The sequence below is a fragment of the Notechis scutatus genome, chromosome Z (assembly GCF_049901735.1).
Source record: "Notechis scutatus isolate UNSWTSFEM ecotype Mainland chromosome Z, rNotScu1.2, whole genome shotgun sequence".
NCBI classification, from domain to species: Eukaryota; Metazoa; Chordata; class Lepidosauria; order Squamata; family Elapidae; genus Notechis; species Notechis scutatus.
The window spans coordinates 18,602,423-18,616,275 of record NC_142025.1 but is presented as its reverse complement, the minus strand read 5'-3'; positions in this window follow the sequence as shown (position 1 = coordinate 18,616,275).

Genomic DNA, 13,853 nt, shown 5'->3' with positions numbered 1-13,853 from the left:
AAATAATCTGAGCTGGTACACCTCATCCACATCCAGTACAGTGGTGGGATTCAAAAATTTTTACTACTGGTTCTGTGGGCGTGGCTTGGTGGGTGTGGCATGGCTAGGTGGGCATGGCAGGGGAAGGATACTGTAAAATCCCCATTCCTTCCCCACGCCTTGGGGAAGGCTATTGCAAAATCCTCATTCCCTCCACACCCGACTAACCTGCTTTCCAGCTCCATTCTCCTGTGCAGGGCAACAAAAGAAGACCCAGCCAATCAGCTGGGACTTGGGAGGCAGAGAAGAGATGGGGGCAGGGCCAGTCAGAGGTGGTATTTGCCGGTTCTCCAAACTACTCAAAATTTCTGCTACCGGTTCTGCAGAACTGGTCAGAATCTGCTGAATATGACTCCAGCAGATTTATCATTTAAATATTGCTTCTTTGGGGCATTTCACTCAGTTAATTTTTTGCAAATTTCTCAGATATAAAGCTTGTTTTACAACAGTTTTTAGAAGCAGACCTTTAGACAAAGTGATTAAACATAAACTTTTCACAAAAGTTCATTCTTTCTCCTTGTAAAGATCCAGGAAAAACACACCCACCGAGACCATTATTTGTCTAGAAGAGGCAGACGATGACTTGGCAATGATCTTCAGCTCACATAGGCAGATTCTTCACCTGACAGAATGTCTGGCCAGACCTTTGCTTGTCACCTGAATGAACTACATTATAGTGCAGAAGATGCTTAAAAGCAATACAATAGCCTCCAGATGCCACTTTGGTTCCTTTTCCTCTGCCCATCTTGTCTGACAGTCCAAGAACATTTTTTTTTTTTTTTGCAAACATCGTTTCTTTCTTCTGACCTTTTATCTGTATCAGATCTTGATGTTTTTCAGACAATGAAACGCCATCCTTTAGAATCCTTGAGAAGAATTATAGTCAGCCTTGGGCATCTTTGCACTCCTACAGGAAACATACTGTTCATTTACGTTCATTTTGGTGGGAAAAATTCCTAATCAATCATCCAATGATAGGAACAGTGTGCAGCTGATAATACAGGAGGGGGGAGAACCCTTTATCTTCATTTATGGTTTCTTGAATTAATGCTATGGTTCTTTAGCTCTTTGTAAAACTGTGGTCTCAGCAACCATGGGTTCCCTGATGTGTAGTTTTGATCTTTACATGAATTAATAGGCGTTTTTCTGCTATCTCTGCTTGAGTGAATGGGAAGTTGATACACAAGCATAGCAGGGTGCATTACATATGGTGCTAGGGCTTCATGGACATTCTCTCCCCCAGTGGTGGGATTCAATTTTTTTTACTACCGGTTCTGTGGGCGTGGCTTGGTGGGCATGGCAGGGGAAGGACACTATAAAATCTCCAGTCAGAGGTGATATTTGCCAGTTCTCCAACTACTCAAAATTTCCACTACCGGTTCTCCAGAACTGGTCAGAACCTGCTGAATACCACCTCTGGTCTCCCCGTGACCATGGAGCTCTTCCAAAAGTTGCTACTCAACTATAATTTTAATATGGTAGAACAGGACTAATATGGAATTTTATAAACTATAGCTGGTGTAAAAAATTTAAATAAATGTATTTAATATAATCTGTATGCCACCCATCTTTAACAACTCTAGATCTCTTATTCATAAAAATTATAAATAGCCATTAAAATTACAACAGAAACAGTAATATATTACGTCACTAAATCCTCCCACAGCTGCTTCTGCCAATTAAATAGCATTTTCCAAATATTATTCAGAATATGTTAAGAATATTTCTCTGTGTATTTAATGTAAATATGAGTTAGATTCTGACTTTGCAATTTGGGTTCTCTTCCTATCCACTTCTTTGGAATGCCATCCAGATACATCCCCCATTGCTAAGCCTTCTGCCAATCCCAAAAAACACTTGGGTATTCTGTGGTACAACACAGTGTTCCCCAACCTTTATGGTTTTGTAGCTTGGCATGGGGAGGGGAATCGGCCTGTGCAAGTGGCGACCCGGCACACAAAAGGGTGTTGTGCCAGCCCGCTGCTCATGCAAATCAAGCTGCATGTGCATGCACCAGCCCATTCACCCAAGTTGAGCTGTGTGCAGGCCCAGTTCCAAACAGACCACATGGGGGTTGGGGACCCCTGGGAGAAGACATATAAATGAGATATCTGTCTTCTGCTTCTTTTCATTATATTTATTTTATGCAATTTATTACTAATGTGGTTCTTCCAGATTAAACATTGAAAGTATTCTGCCTATCTTCATGCTATGTCTATCTCTAAGACCAAAAACTAATACAGAAGGAGAAATAATTATAAGATTTATTTATTTATTTCTATTTGTCAATTGCTTACAAGAAAATAGGTATAAGTAACAACATAGTTATGAATACATGGATACATATAAGAAAAATTTAAAAAAATATAAAAGAAACAATAGGAAAGGGACGGTAGGCACGTTGGTGCGCTTATGCACACCCCCTCTGGACTTTTCAACTGTGTTAATATCAGATACATAATGTGGGTTCCAGGCTGATGAGCTGTATTTGAGTATTGGTGTAGCAAATGTTTTGTATGCTCTAGTTAGTAGTGTAATATTACCAGAGAAAAAGCTATGTAAGATTAGGTTAACAACTCTTAACGCCTTTTTGGCTATGTAGTTACAGTGGGCTCTAGTACTTAGGTCATTTGAGATGAGTACTCCAAGATCCTTGACAGAGTTTGGATCATCAACAAGGTCTTGACTATTCAGCCTGTATTTTATTTTCTGATATATTTTTTTGCCAATATGCAAGACAGCATTTATTTGTTGAGATTTGAAGTTGCCATTTGTTTGACCATTCTGATACATAGTCAAGGTCTTTTTGAAGGGTAGCAATATTGTCTGTGGTGTTGAATAGCTTTACATCATCAGCGAAGGGAACACAGTTGCTCTTAATATGATCACAGAGGTCATTTATGTAGAGTATGAAGAGAGTTGGTCCTAGAACACTGCCTTGGGGGACACCACTGTTGACAGGTGCAGAATTTGATAGGACGTTCCCAATTTTGACCATTTGTTGCCTGTTTGACAGGAATGCTTCTATCCAGTTATGTAAGTGGCCAGAGATACCGTAAGATGTTAGTTTTAGGAGAGTTTGTCGTGTACCACTGAATCAAAGGCTTTACAGAAGTCTATGTAGATTGTGTCTATTGCTTTGCCCTGATTGAGTTGTGTAGTCCATATGTTTTTGCAGTGTAAGAGTTGCAGATTACAGGATAGTTTTTTCCTAAAACCAAATTGTTTATTAGAGAGTAGGTTGTTTGTCTCTAAGTGGAGGATAATAGATTGGTTAATAATTGATTCCATGACTTTACAGGTGACACAGCATAAGGAGATTGGTCTGTAATTTTTAACTAGGCTGAGGTCTCCCTTTTTGAAGATGGGGATGACCATAGGTTTGGCAAGGAGCTGGTCCTGAAAGATTTTTCAAAGATTATGCTTAGAGATTCTGCTATGGCAGAGGATAGCTTTTTTAAGAAGCAGGCACATATTCCATCTGATCCAATAGATAGAGATGGTTTTAGATTGCGTAGTGCTTTTTCAATATTGTCTTCTGTAAAATCAATATGTATTAGATCATTGTAGTTCTGTGGTTCGACTAGGAAATACTGGGCATGTTTACAAATACTGAGCCAAAGAATGTGTTAAAGAGGTTGGCTTTAATAGTGTTGTCGTTGCAGTCTTTACTATTAGGTCCTTTCAGGGTGGGATGGACCTTGAGTCTTTTAGTTTGTTGTTTACAAAATTGTAGAAAGCGCGGGTAGAATTGGTGCATAGAAGGTTTTCTTCTTGTTTAATGTGATAATTGGTGCATTCAGTTTTTATCTGGTGGCATAAATTTTTGTATCGGCTTTTGAAGTTGGCAACGTGATCAGATTTGTTTTTCTGCCAAAGTGATTTCTTTTTGGATTGAAGCTTCCTTATTGTTTTAGGTAATTTGTTTTTTCTGGTTTTGGGAGTTGTTAATGGTACATATAGTTTGATGACTCTTTTGAGTAAAAAATATGTTGTAATGGTCTTCTACAGTATTGCATCCAGAGAATAGAAATTGCCAATCAAGGGATGAGAGATCGTTGTTTATAAGATCATAGTTGCCTTTTTTGAAGTTATAATTGGGGATTCCATCGTTGTGATGATTTTTGTGTGGACGTATATTGAGACAAAAGTCAATCATGTTGTGGTCACTGTTGGAAAAGGGTTCTTTAATTTGTATTCCCTAAATTGAATTCAAACTATTGCAGAAGATGAGATCGAGGCAGTTAAGTCTAGTGTTGTTGGTTACTAGTTGTTCTAGTCCCAGATTTGTTACTGCATTGTAGAAGGTTGCATGTGTGGGTTCAGTTGTACATTTGTTAAGGGTCCAGTTAATATGAGGTAGATTGAAAGATAAGGAAGAGTTCTTAAAAACTATCATAAATGCTACTTTCATTACTGAAGGCTGAGACATGTAGGTTAGGTTACTCTCCCCCCCCCACACACACACACACACTATCCCTGAAGAACAAGGATTATCCAGTGGTTGCAAAATTCAATATTACTGAGTAATATATATGATTCAAAAAAATTTGATTGCAAAATACATTGAGCTCATTTACTGCTTTTTCAGATGGGTTATATTTATGTTCAGAAGCCTTTCTTTTGCAGAATTCCTGTTAGCTTCTTTTATCAGTGCTTATACGTAGAACAGGTTCTTTGCTGGAATCATTAAAATGATGTACAATTTAAAAATGTCAATGTTTACAATATTCTTATTTTTTCTTTCAACCCATTTCTACCACCAGTTAATGTAGATTATTTCATTTCTGCTGGAGAATGTATTTGATAATAAAGATGGTCTTCTAGAACCCAACTATCTCTTTTTCAATTTCCACTTGAAAGGAATTGTAAAATATTTCAGAGGCACCGTGGATAGGATAAAGATAATGATTTTGACAGCATGGTCACGTATATCTTCTTGACTTTTTTGGCCTTGCATCTCACAGACTCACCTGAAGAACTACTATAGTATTAAATCAACCTCTAATTCAGTTCAGAGATATGTAAAATGACTAAGTCAATATACAAATGGTGAAATGGCCCTCAGCCCTACGTATTTTTATGCAGGTCTTGCCTACTATATTAATCTTAGGGGAAGGGCTACACAATCCCATTTTAACTTGTGTCGTACATAGATAAACTATTTGTAAAATAATACTTTAACTGGAATGTGCTCTGAATTCCAGTTATATGTTACACAATGTCGAATACAATCTTAATTTTTATTTTTTTTCACAATGAATTTGTATGTTGCAAGAAAGGTAAGAATTTGACTTAAAGAGTCAAATTCTACATTTCAATGAATCTCTAAAAGAACAGAAGTTGACTCAACATCTACCTGACACCTTACTACAAATTTGAATTCATACTTACTGTTTACAGTATGTGCAGTTATTTGCACATTGAGAATAAATAAACAATGCATGTTACATCCAACTAGCAATTTAAACAGTAAGAAACATGTTAAAAATGAAAGTTACTTACAACTGTTAAAGTAAAGCCTCAGGAAATATTTGAATGTAGAAGAAAGAATGGACTCAGTAAATGGCAACAATCCCTAGAAGCCAATATCTGATTGCCAACGAAAAAACTGAAGCTGAAAGAGGCTGGATATTTCAATAAGACAACAGTCCAAATTATGTCTCCAAATCAACTACTTACAGAAAAGAAAGATAAAAGATTTTGCAATGAATTTCACAGTTTCCAGAGACTGGTGAAAATTGTGCAGAGGTCTTAGAGATGCAGTGCATACAAAGAGACCTAAAATGTACATCAAGGCACAAATCTATAGTAAAAATGTAGAGCAATAATCTTTGTGATTAATATCACATTTTTAAGACCAAGAAAACAGTCATACTGCACGCGTTCTCATCTTTGTCCTAAACCAAAAGAAACTTAGCAAGGTGTTTTAACTGGGCCTACAGCTAAACAAAAGCAGGCATCTGAATAAGAGGAGTCCTTTCGGCAGTAAACTGAATGGCAGTTTTAAAAGGTGGGGCAGAGCTTAGAGTTCATTATTTATCTATTGCGAGGTCCCCTCCTTCTATGCATTGGGCCAGATTAGGCTTTTAAGACTTAGTCTGCAGGAGGGCAAAACTATACCACCAGAAGAGCAAAACTGGGAACAGTTGTACTTCCAAAAGCATTTTATAGGCTATACGAGCTTGTTCCCTTTTCTACTACCTATTGTGAAAGGGGCCCAGGCAAAAAAGGTTAAACACTGCCACTGAGCTATCCCCAGTTGCCTTGACAACAGGTCTCCTGAGTAGGCTGGACGCTATCTTGTGTATTGTGAATATGCCATGGTCTAGATGCTCGATCTGTTTTAAAGTGACCAAAAGATACTGAGACAGAGAGGAATTATTCTGGGTTTGATATGGCCTTCAGAAAATAAACCAGGCCTTTATAGATTGTCATCTTCAGACTGGTTTGTTTGACACTACCCACAGAATCAGTATTTTTGCAGTTCCACATGAACTTAAAATGAAAAAAAAATTAAGTATGTGATTCAGTTTTGTCAGTTTGGTCCAGTTAAGTCACGAGTCATGCATTATTTGCTTAATTTAATAAACAAATCATAATTCTTTCCAAACTACAATGAGAGAGGCAGGATTGTTTGTTTGCTTGTTTGTTTCTTAAACGTATTTGTTACCTGTCTCGTTGTGGGGCTACACTAAGCAGTTTACAACAATAAAAAAAGAATTCTTGAAAAGATTATAAACAAAACTAAAGTAAACTAATAGAACAATAAAATAAACAATGAAAAAGAATACTACGAGAAAACATCAATATGAAAAAAGGGCAGATGGAGAGCAGAGGGCAAGATTGGGGGGGGGAGGTGGAATCTGCCATCAACCCAGCAGCCACTTCCAGCATGGAATTCCCCCGTCTGTTCTCCAGACTAACCAGCAAAGCCTGGTCTTAGCGAGGCAGATCTTAACCTAGAAGATGAGATATCCCAAGGAGTAGGCACTATAGCCAAGAAGGCTCTTTTTCTGGATCTCAATAGTTGCAGTTCATTGACCAATGCAGTAAGCCCTCTCTGCTGGGTCAATCTGGCACATTAATTTTTTTTTCTTTTTACGACCCTGTAATCCCTTGATTCAGATTGGAGTTGGGGTAACTGAATGGAGTGAGCATTTACTGGCCGGATGCCCTTTCTGATGCCTACGTGGAGTTCACAGCAGATATTTTCTCTTTGTGCCCTAATAGAGAAACATCTACCTAGGATTGAACTCTCAACCTTCCAAGTAGGAGGTGAGTATTTTCACCTCTGGGCCACGTGCTGACATATTAAATTTAATCTGCTGGATTAAACCATCAGTTCCTCTTCCACTCCAATAGAAGATAACTACTCCAAACTTTTTTAAACACTATCTCTTGCAAGCAGGAATACTAAAATATCATGTAAACTATCTAAACTACAGGCTATAACCTTTAAGTCAATAGTGGTTTATATTAATTCATTTGTTAGAATTATTTTCCACTTCTTTTGTATTTCAATGGAATTTATATAGAAGGCAATGAATTTAATGAGCTTTATACCTGGAATGCATTTTGAAAGTTTTCCATCTTCTTACATGATTGCCATAAGCATAATTGCAACCTACACTTTATGAATTTATCAGTGAATGTAGGAGAGAACAGGGATAGTTAATGAAATAGTCTCAATTCTAAGTCTCTCGCACTATCTAGCAAAAGGGGAACCATAACAGTGTATAAACTGTGTATAAACAGTGTATAAATCCAACCCCTGATAGGACCTAATGGTAAAGACTGCAACGACGACACCATTAAAGCCAACATCTTTAACACATTCTTCGGCTCAGTATTTGTAAACATCAATGGATCATGCCCAGTATTTCCTAGCCGTACCACAGATAACCACAATGATCTAATACATATCGATTTTACAGAAGACAATGTTGAAAAAGCACTACGCAATCTAAAACCATCTCTATCTATTGGACCAGATGGAATATGTGCCTACTTCCTAAAAAAGCTATCCTCTGCCATAGCAGAACCTCTAAGCATAATCTTTGAAAAATCTTTCAGGACCAGCTCCTTGCCTAACCTATGGTCACAAGCCACAGTCATCCCCATCTTCAAAAAGGGAGACCCCAGCCTAGTTGAAAATTACAGACCAATCTCCTTATGCTGCGTCACCTGTAAAGTCATGGAATCAATTATTAACCAATCCATCATCCTCCACTTAGAGACAAACAACCTACTCTCCAATAAACAATTTGGTTTCAGAAAAAAACTATCCTGTAATCTGCAACTCTTACACTGCAAAAACATATGGACGACACAACTCGATCAGGGCAAAGCAATAGACGCAATCTACATAGACTTCTGCAAAGCCTTTGATTCAGTGGTACACGACAAACTACTCCTAAAAATAAAATCCTATGGTATCTCTGGACAACTGCATAACTGGATAGAAGCATTCCTGGCAAACAGACAACAAATGGTCAAAATTGGGAGGCGTCCTATCAAATTCAGTACCTGTCAATAGTGGTGTCCCCCAAGGCAGTGTTCTAGGACCAACTCTCTTCATACTCTACATAAATGACCTCTGTGATCATATTAAGAGCAACTGTGTTCTCTTCGCTGATGATGTAAAGCTGTTCAATACTACAGACAATACTGCTACCCTTCAAAAAGATCTTGACTATGTATCAGAATGGTCAAACAAATGGCAACTTCAAATCTCAACAAATAAATGCTCTGTCTTACATATTGGCAAAAAAAATCAGAAAATAAAATACAAGCTGAATAGTCAAGATCTTGTTGATGACCCAAGCTCTGTAAAGGACCTTGGAATACTCACCTCTAATGATCTAAGTGCTAGAGCCCACTGCAACTACATAGCCAAAAAGGCATTAAGAGTTGTTAACCTAATCCTACGTAGCTTTTTCTCTGGTAATATCACACTACTAACTAGAGCATACAAAACATTCGCTAGACCAATACTCGAATACAGCTCATCAGTATGGAACCCACATTACGTATCTGATATTAGCACAATTGAGAAAGTCCAGAAATATTTCACAAGAAGAGTTCTCCACTCCTCTACTCGTAGAATACCTTATGCCACCAGACTTGAAATTCTAGAACTAGAAAACCTTGAATTACGCCGTCTTCGGTCTGATTTAAGCATGGTATACAAAATCATACATTGCAATGTCCTACCTGTCAATGAATACTTCAGCTTCAACCATAACAACACAAGAGCACACAATAGATACAAACTCAAAGTTAACCGCACCAAACTTGATTGCAGGAAATACGACTTCAGCAATAGAGTGGTCAATGTCTGGAATACTCTACCCGACTCTGTAGTCTCTTCCCCAAACCCCAAAAACTTTAACCTTAAATTGTCTACTATTGACCTCACCCCTTTCCTAAGAGGTCTGTAGGGGGCGTGCATAAGCGCACCAACGTGCCTACCGTCCCTGTCATATTGTTTCTTTTATTCTTCTTTTATTTTTCTTATATGTACCCATTTCATATATTTATAACTATGTATACACTTATACTTATTATCTTGTAAACAATTGACAAATCAAATAAATGAATAAATAAATAAAATAAATAAATAAACAAATTTTTCACGGGTTATGCTGATTCTACTATAGCCACAAGTAGTTGGGAATATGTACAATTATAATTATTTGCTCCAAGCACTGTCAAACATATTATACAAAGTGTATAATCAGCCATAAAAAGCCCTGAAGCTGAAAGTAAAATTATTTATAACATGATATGTTAGCAAAGAAATATAGAACTAAAGAAATAAGATAGCCTAAAATGTTAAGGAATTAGTGAAAAAGTTAAATATTCTTTTGTTTTCTATGTCTAATAATAACATTTTTTGTTTAGTTATCTGTTAGCTGAATTAAGGGTAACTCATCTACATCTCCAAGGTGTTTTAGAAAGATAGATAGATAGATAGATAGATAGATAGATAGATAGATAGAAAGAAAGAAAGAAAGAAAGAAAGAAAGAAAGAAAGAAAGAAAGAAAGAAAGAAAGAAAGAAAGAAAGAAAGAAAGAAAGAAAGAATACTTTATTGGCCAAGTGTGACTGGACACACGAGGAATTTGTCTTGGTGTAAATACTCTCAGTATACATAAAGAAAAGGTACATTCGTTAAGAATCAAGAATCATAACGTACAACACTTAATGATAGTCATAGGGTACAATAAGCAATCAATCATACTAGGAAACAGTCAATATAAATCGTAAGTATACAAGCAACAAAGTTACAGTCATACAGTCACAAGTGGGAGGGGATGGGTGATAAGAAGTGATGACAAGATTTAACAGTAATAGTAGTGCAGACTTTGTAATAGTTGAACAGGGTTGAATGAATTATTTGTTTAGCAGAGTGATTGCTTTCGGGGGAAAAACTGTTCTTGTGTCTAGTTGTTCTGGTGTGCAGTGCTCTGTAGCGTCGTTTTGAGGGGAGGAGTTGAAACAGTTTATGTCCGGGATGTGAGGGGTCTGTAAATATTTTCACAACCCTCTTTTTGACTTGTGTAGTATACAGGTTCTCAATGGAAGGCAGGTTGATAGTAATTGTTTTTTTCTGCAGTCCTAATTAACCTCTGAAGTCTGTGTCTGTCCTGTTGGGATGCGGAACTAAACCAGACCGTTATAGAGGTGCAGATGATAGACTCAATAATTCCTCTGTAGAACTGTATCAGCAGCTCATTGGGCAGTTTGAGTTTTCTAAGTTGGCGCAGAAAGAACATTCTTTGTTGTGCTTTTTTGATGATGTTTTTGATGTTAGGTGTCCATTTTAGATCATGTGATATAGTAGAACCTAGAAATTTGAAGGTCTCTACTGTTGATACTGTGTTGTCTAGTATTGTAAGAGGTGGCAGTATGGGAGGGTTTCTTCTAAAGTCTACCACCATTTCTACGGTTTTGAGTGTGTTCAGTTCCAGATTGTTCCGGTTACACCACGAGGCAAGTTGTATAACCTCCTGGCTGTATGCAGATTCATCGTTGTCTTGAATGAGACCAATCACTGTTGTGTCATCTGCAAACTTCAGTATTTTAACAGATGGATTGTTTGAGATGCAGTCATAGGTGTATATAGGGAGAAGAGAAGTGGAGATAGCACACAGCCTTTGAGGGTTTGTGTGCTGATTGTACAGGTATCGGATGTGATTTCACCTAGCTTCACCTGCTGCTTCCTGTCTGTTAGGAAGCTTATGATCCACTTACAAGTGTTTCAGGTACCGCTAGTTGGTTTAATTTACTTAGAAGAGTGTCTGGAATGATGGTATTGAATGCTGAACTGAAATCTACAAAGAGGACCCTTGCGTAGGTATTTGGAGATTCAAGGTGTTGTAGGATGTAAATATATTTATTTTTCAGGAATTAATCAATCTAGATTTCATAGTTAATTACTCATTTATTAAAAAGCTACAAGCATTAGATATAGATACTAAAGCTACAAGCATTAGACATAGATACTTAGCATTAATTGTATTTGATAACTGTAAAATCTTTAAGATCTGTGGACTTCAGGTGTTGATTCAGAGATTCTTACATTTTCTCAGACATCTTAAATTTGCCAAGATTGAGAAATGTTTTGGACCATTAGACTAAGTATTACTTCACTATGGATCATAATGGCTGGAATTTCTGGAAATTGTACTCTCAATATGTCATTTCAGCCCTTTATGTACTGGCTGGGAAATTCTCAAAGTTGAAATTCAGACATCTTAAAATTGCTGGAACTGAGAAGTAGTCAACTCATAAGAATTTTGGAATCTCATATTGGGGATTTATATCTTTTTCCTAGACAACAAATAAAAAATTGATAAATTTAGTAACTATCTATTTGAAGGTCTGAAATGTCTATAGTTCCAAGGATTAATTGCAGTTTTTTAGTAACTTTGCTATTAGTAAGAACTGTACTATTCTGAATTTAGTGAAACTGCTTCTGAGTAGATATGTAATATACTGAAATACTAAAAAGATGAAAAGAGCAGTTGTAGACATATTATTTTCAAAAAAGGCAAGGTAATATTTCATAGGGTATAATCTCTGAAATGCTTTGGATGCATTTAGAGTAACAAAAGAATGACAGAATGTAGATTAACAGGAAAGTTTAATGAGAATTAAGGCTATTTTTTTAAAAATTATTAATATACTCATCAAAGCAGCCCTCCTTTTTCAGCCTTTCTCACCAGCATGAAAAAGCTATACTGCTTTAAAAGTGCAAAGCATGTTTTCTAAATCATTTTCAAAACAGACATAGCCTTCCTGGAAATACTTAAAATATTTAACATAAATTTTACTGAGTTCCAAGTCTTTCTATGGGTAAATATATTATACCTGGACACAGCAGACAGTAAAATATTTCAGATGAGGAAACCATAGTTCAGCAGAAAAGAATTTACGTCCCAGATTTAATTCCTAGCTGAGAAGTCTTCTGTCTTAAATTTTAACCACACTCCCAGTAGGCAGAAAAAATATTGGTCCATGGATTTATGGTAGAAATCTTGAAAGAAGTCACTTCCAGGGTTATCGGCACAGCTATGACATACAAAATTGTTGTTCTGTTTTTTAGTTTTCAATGCTAATGTTCTTTTCTGCTGTCTAATTCTGTTTTACAGCTGATAGATTATACATGATCTTGGTCAAAAGGTTGACAAAACGTTCATACGTAACTGTTTCTATTATACTTTAAATTGTTTTAGGCAGCAAGGTGCCAAATACATTTCTAAATCCATGTGATTATTTGAATGACAAATTATATGGGAAATGTTTATGTTATAATAATAATGTTTTAAGTTATAATCTTTTCTTTCTTGGAAAAGAGAGGCTGAAAGAATGACATTTGCCTGAGAATAAGAATGTTACTAATATGGCAATAGAAAATAAAAGTTTTAAAAATACTAATCATGCTATTTAACAAGTTTAACAACAAGTAGCTGCACCGAAAAGAGAGGGGAGGAAAGAGCACTTATTCATATGGCAGCCGTTAGTTGCCATTAGCAGTTAACCAGGTGCTGGCTATGTGAATATTTTCGGTCTAATTTAATTTAGCACTTGAATGAGGTGTGCGCTATTTATAAGCAAAGCAACACCGAACGCTTCCCTGGGATTGTAGCAGGTGGGAGCCAATTTAGTTCTAAGTCAGTGCACACTGTGCATAATGCAGTGTTTTGTCTCTTTGCCTTGCAAGGCAAAGCTGAGACACCCATGTCGGCTTCTACTGGTCAGAGAAAAGCAATTGCACATTTCTCACAGAGATCAAAGGCTGCCAAGCTAAATGACTATACCTAAGAACAAGTTGTAGGGCTATCACTCTTCATCTTTCTTGCGTCACGTGATCATTTGTCTTCCCTGGAACTTGATGAAAGATCTGGAAGAGGTTATGTTCCAGCTGGATATCTCACCCCTTGTTGACAATAGTTTCTAATGCACTCACTGGGATATAAAGAACTGGTTTCTTGTTGACCATGCAGAAACTTTTGAGAATAGTTATATTCTGTGCTCTGTAACAGATGAGAGCTGTGCCTGGAGATAGAGCTGTAAGTTCTGGCATTGGTGCAGAGCAGTGTCTAGACACTGTGACTTTTATGAGCTCTAATTCAAGGTGGAGTCATTCACGGCTCCAGTGGACTGGCCAAAGTAACAAAACAGGGACAGAAGGAGGATGTTAAGTTTAGAAAACTGGAGGAGTCATGCACTTTGAAATCTTCTCAGTGGAAGACCAGTATTACTGAACAAAAGATAATAATTTGAGTTTAAAAAGAACAGAGGAA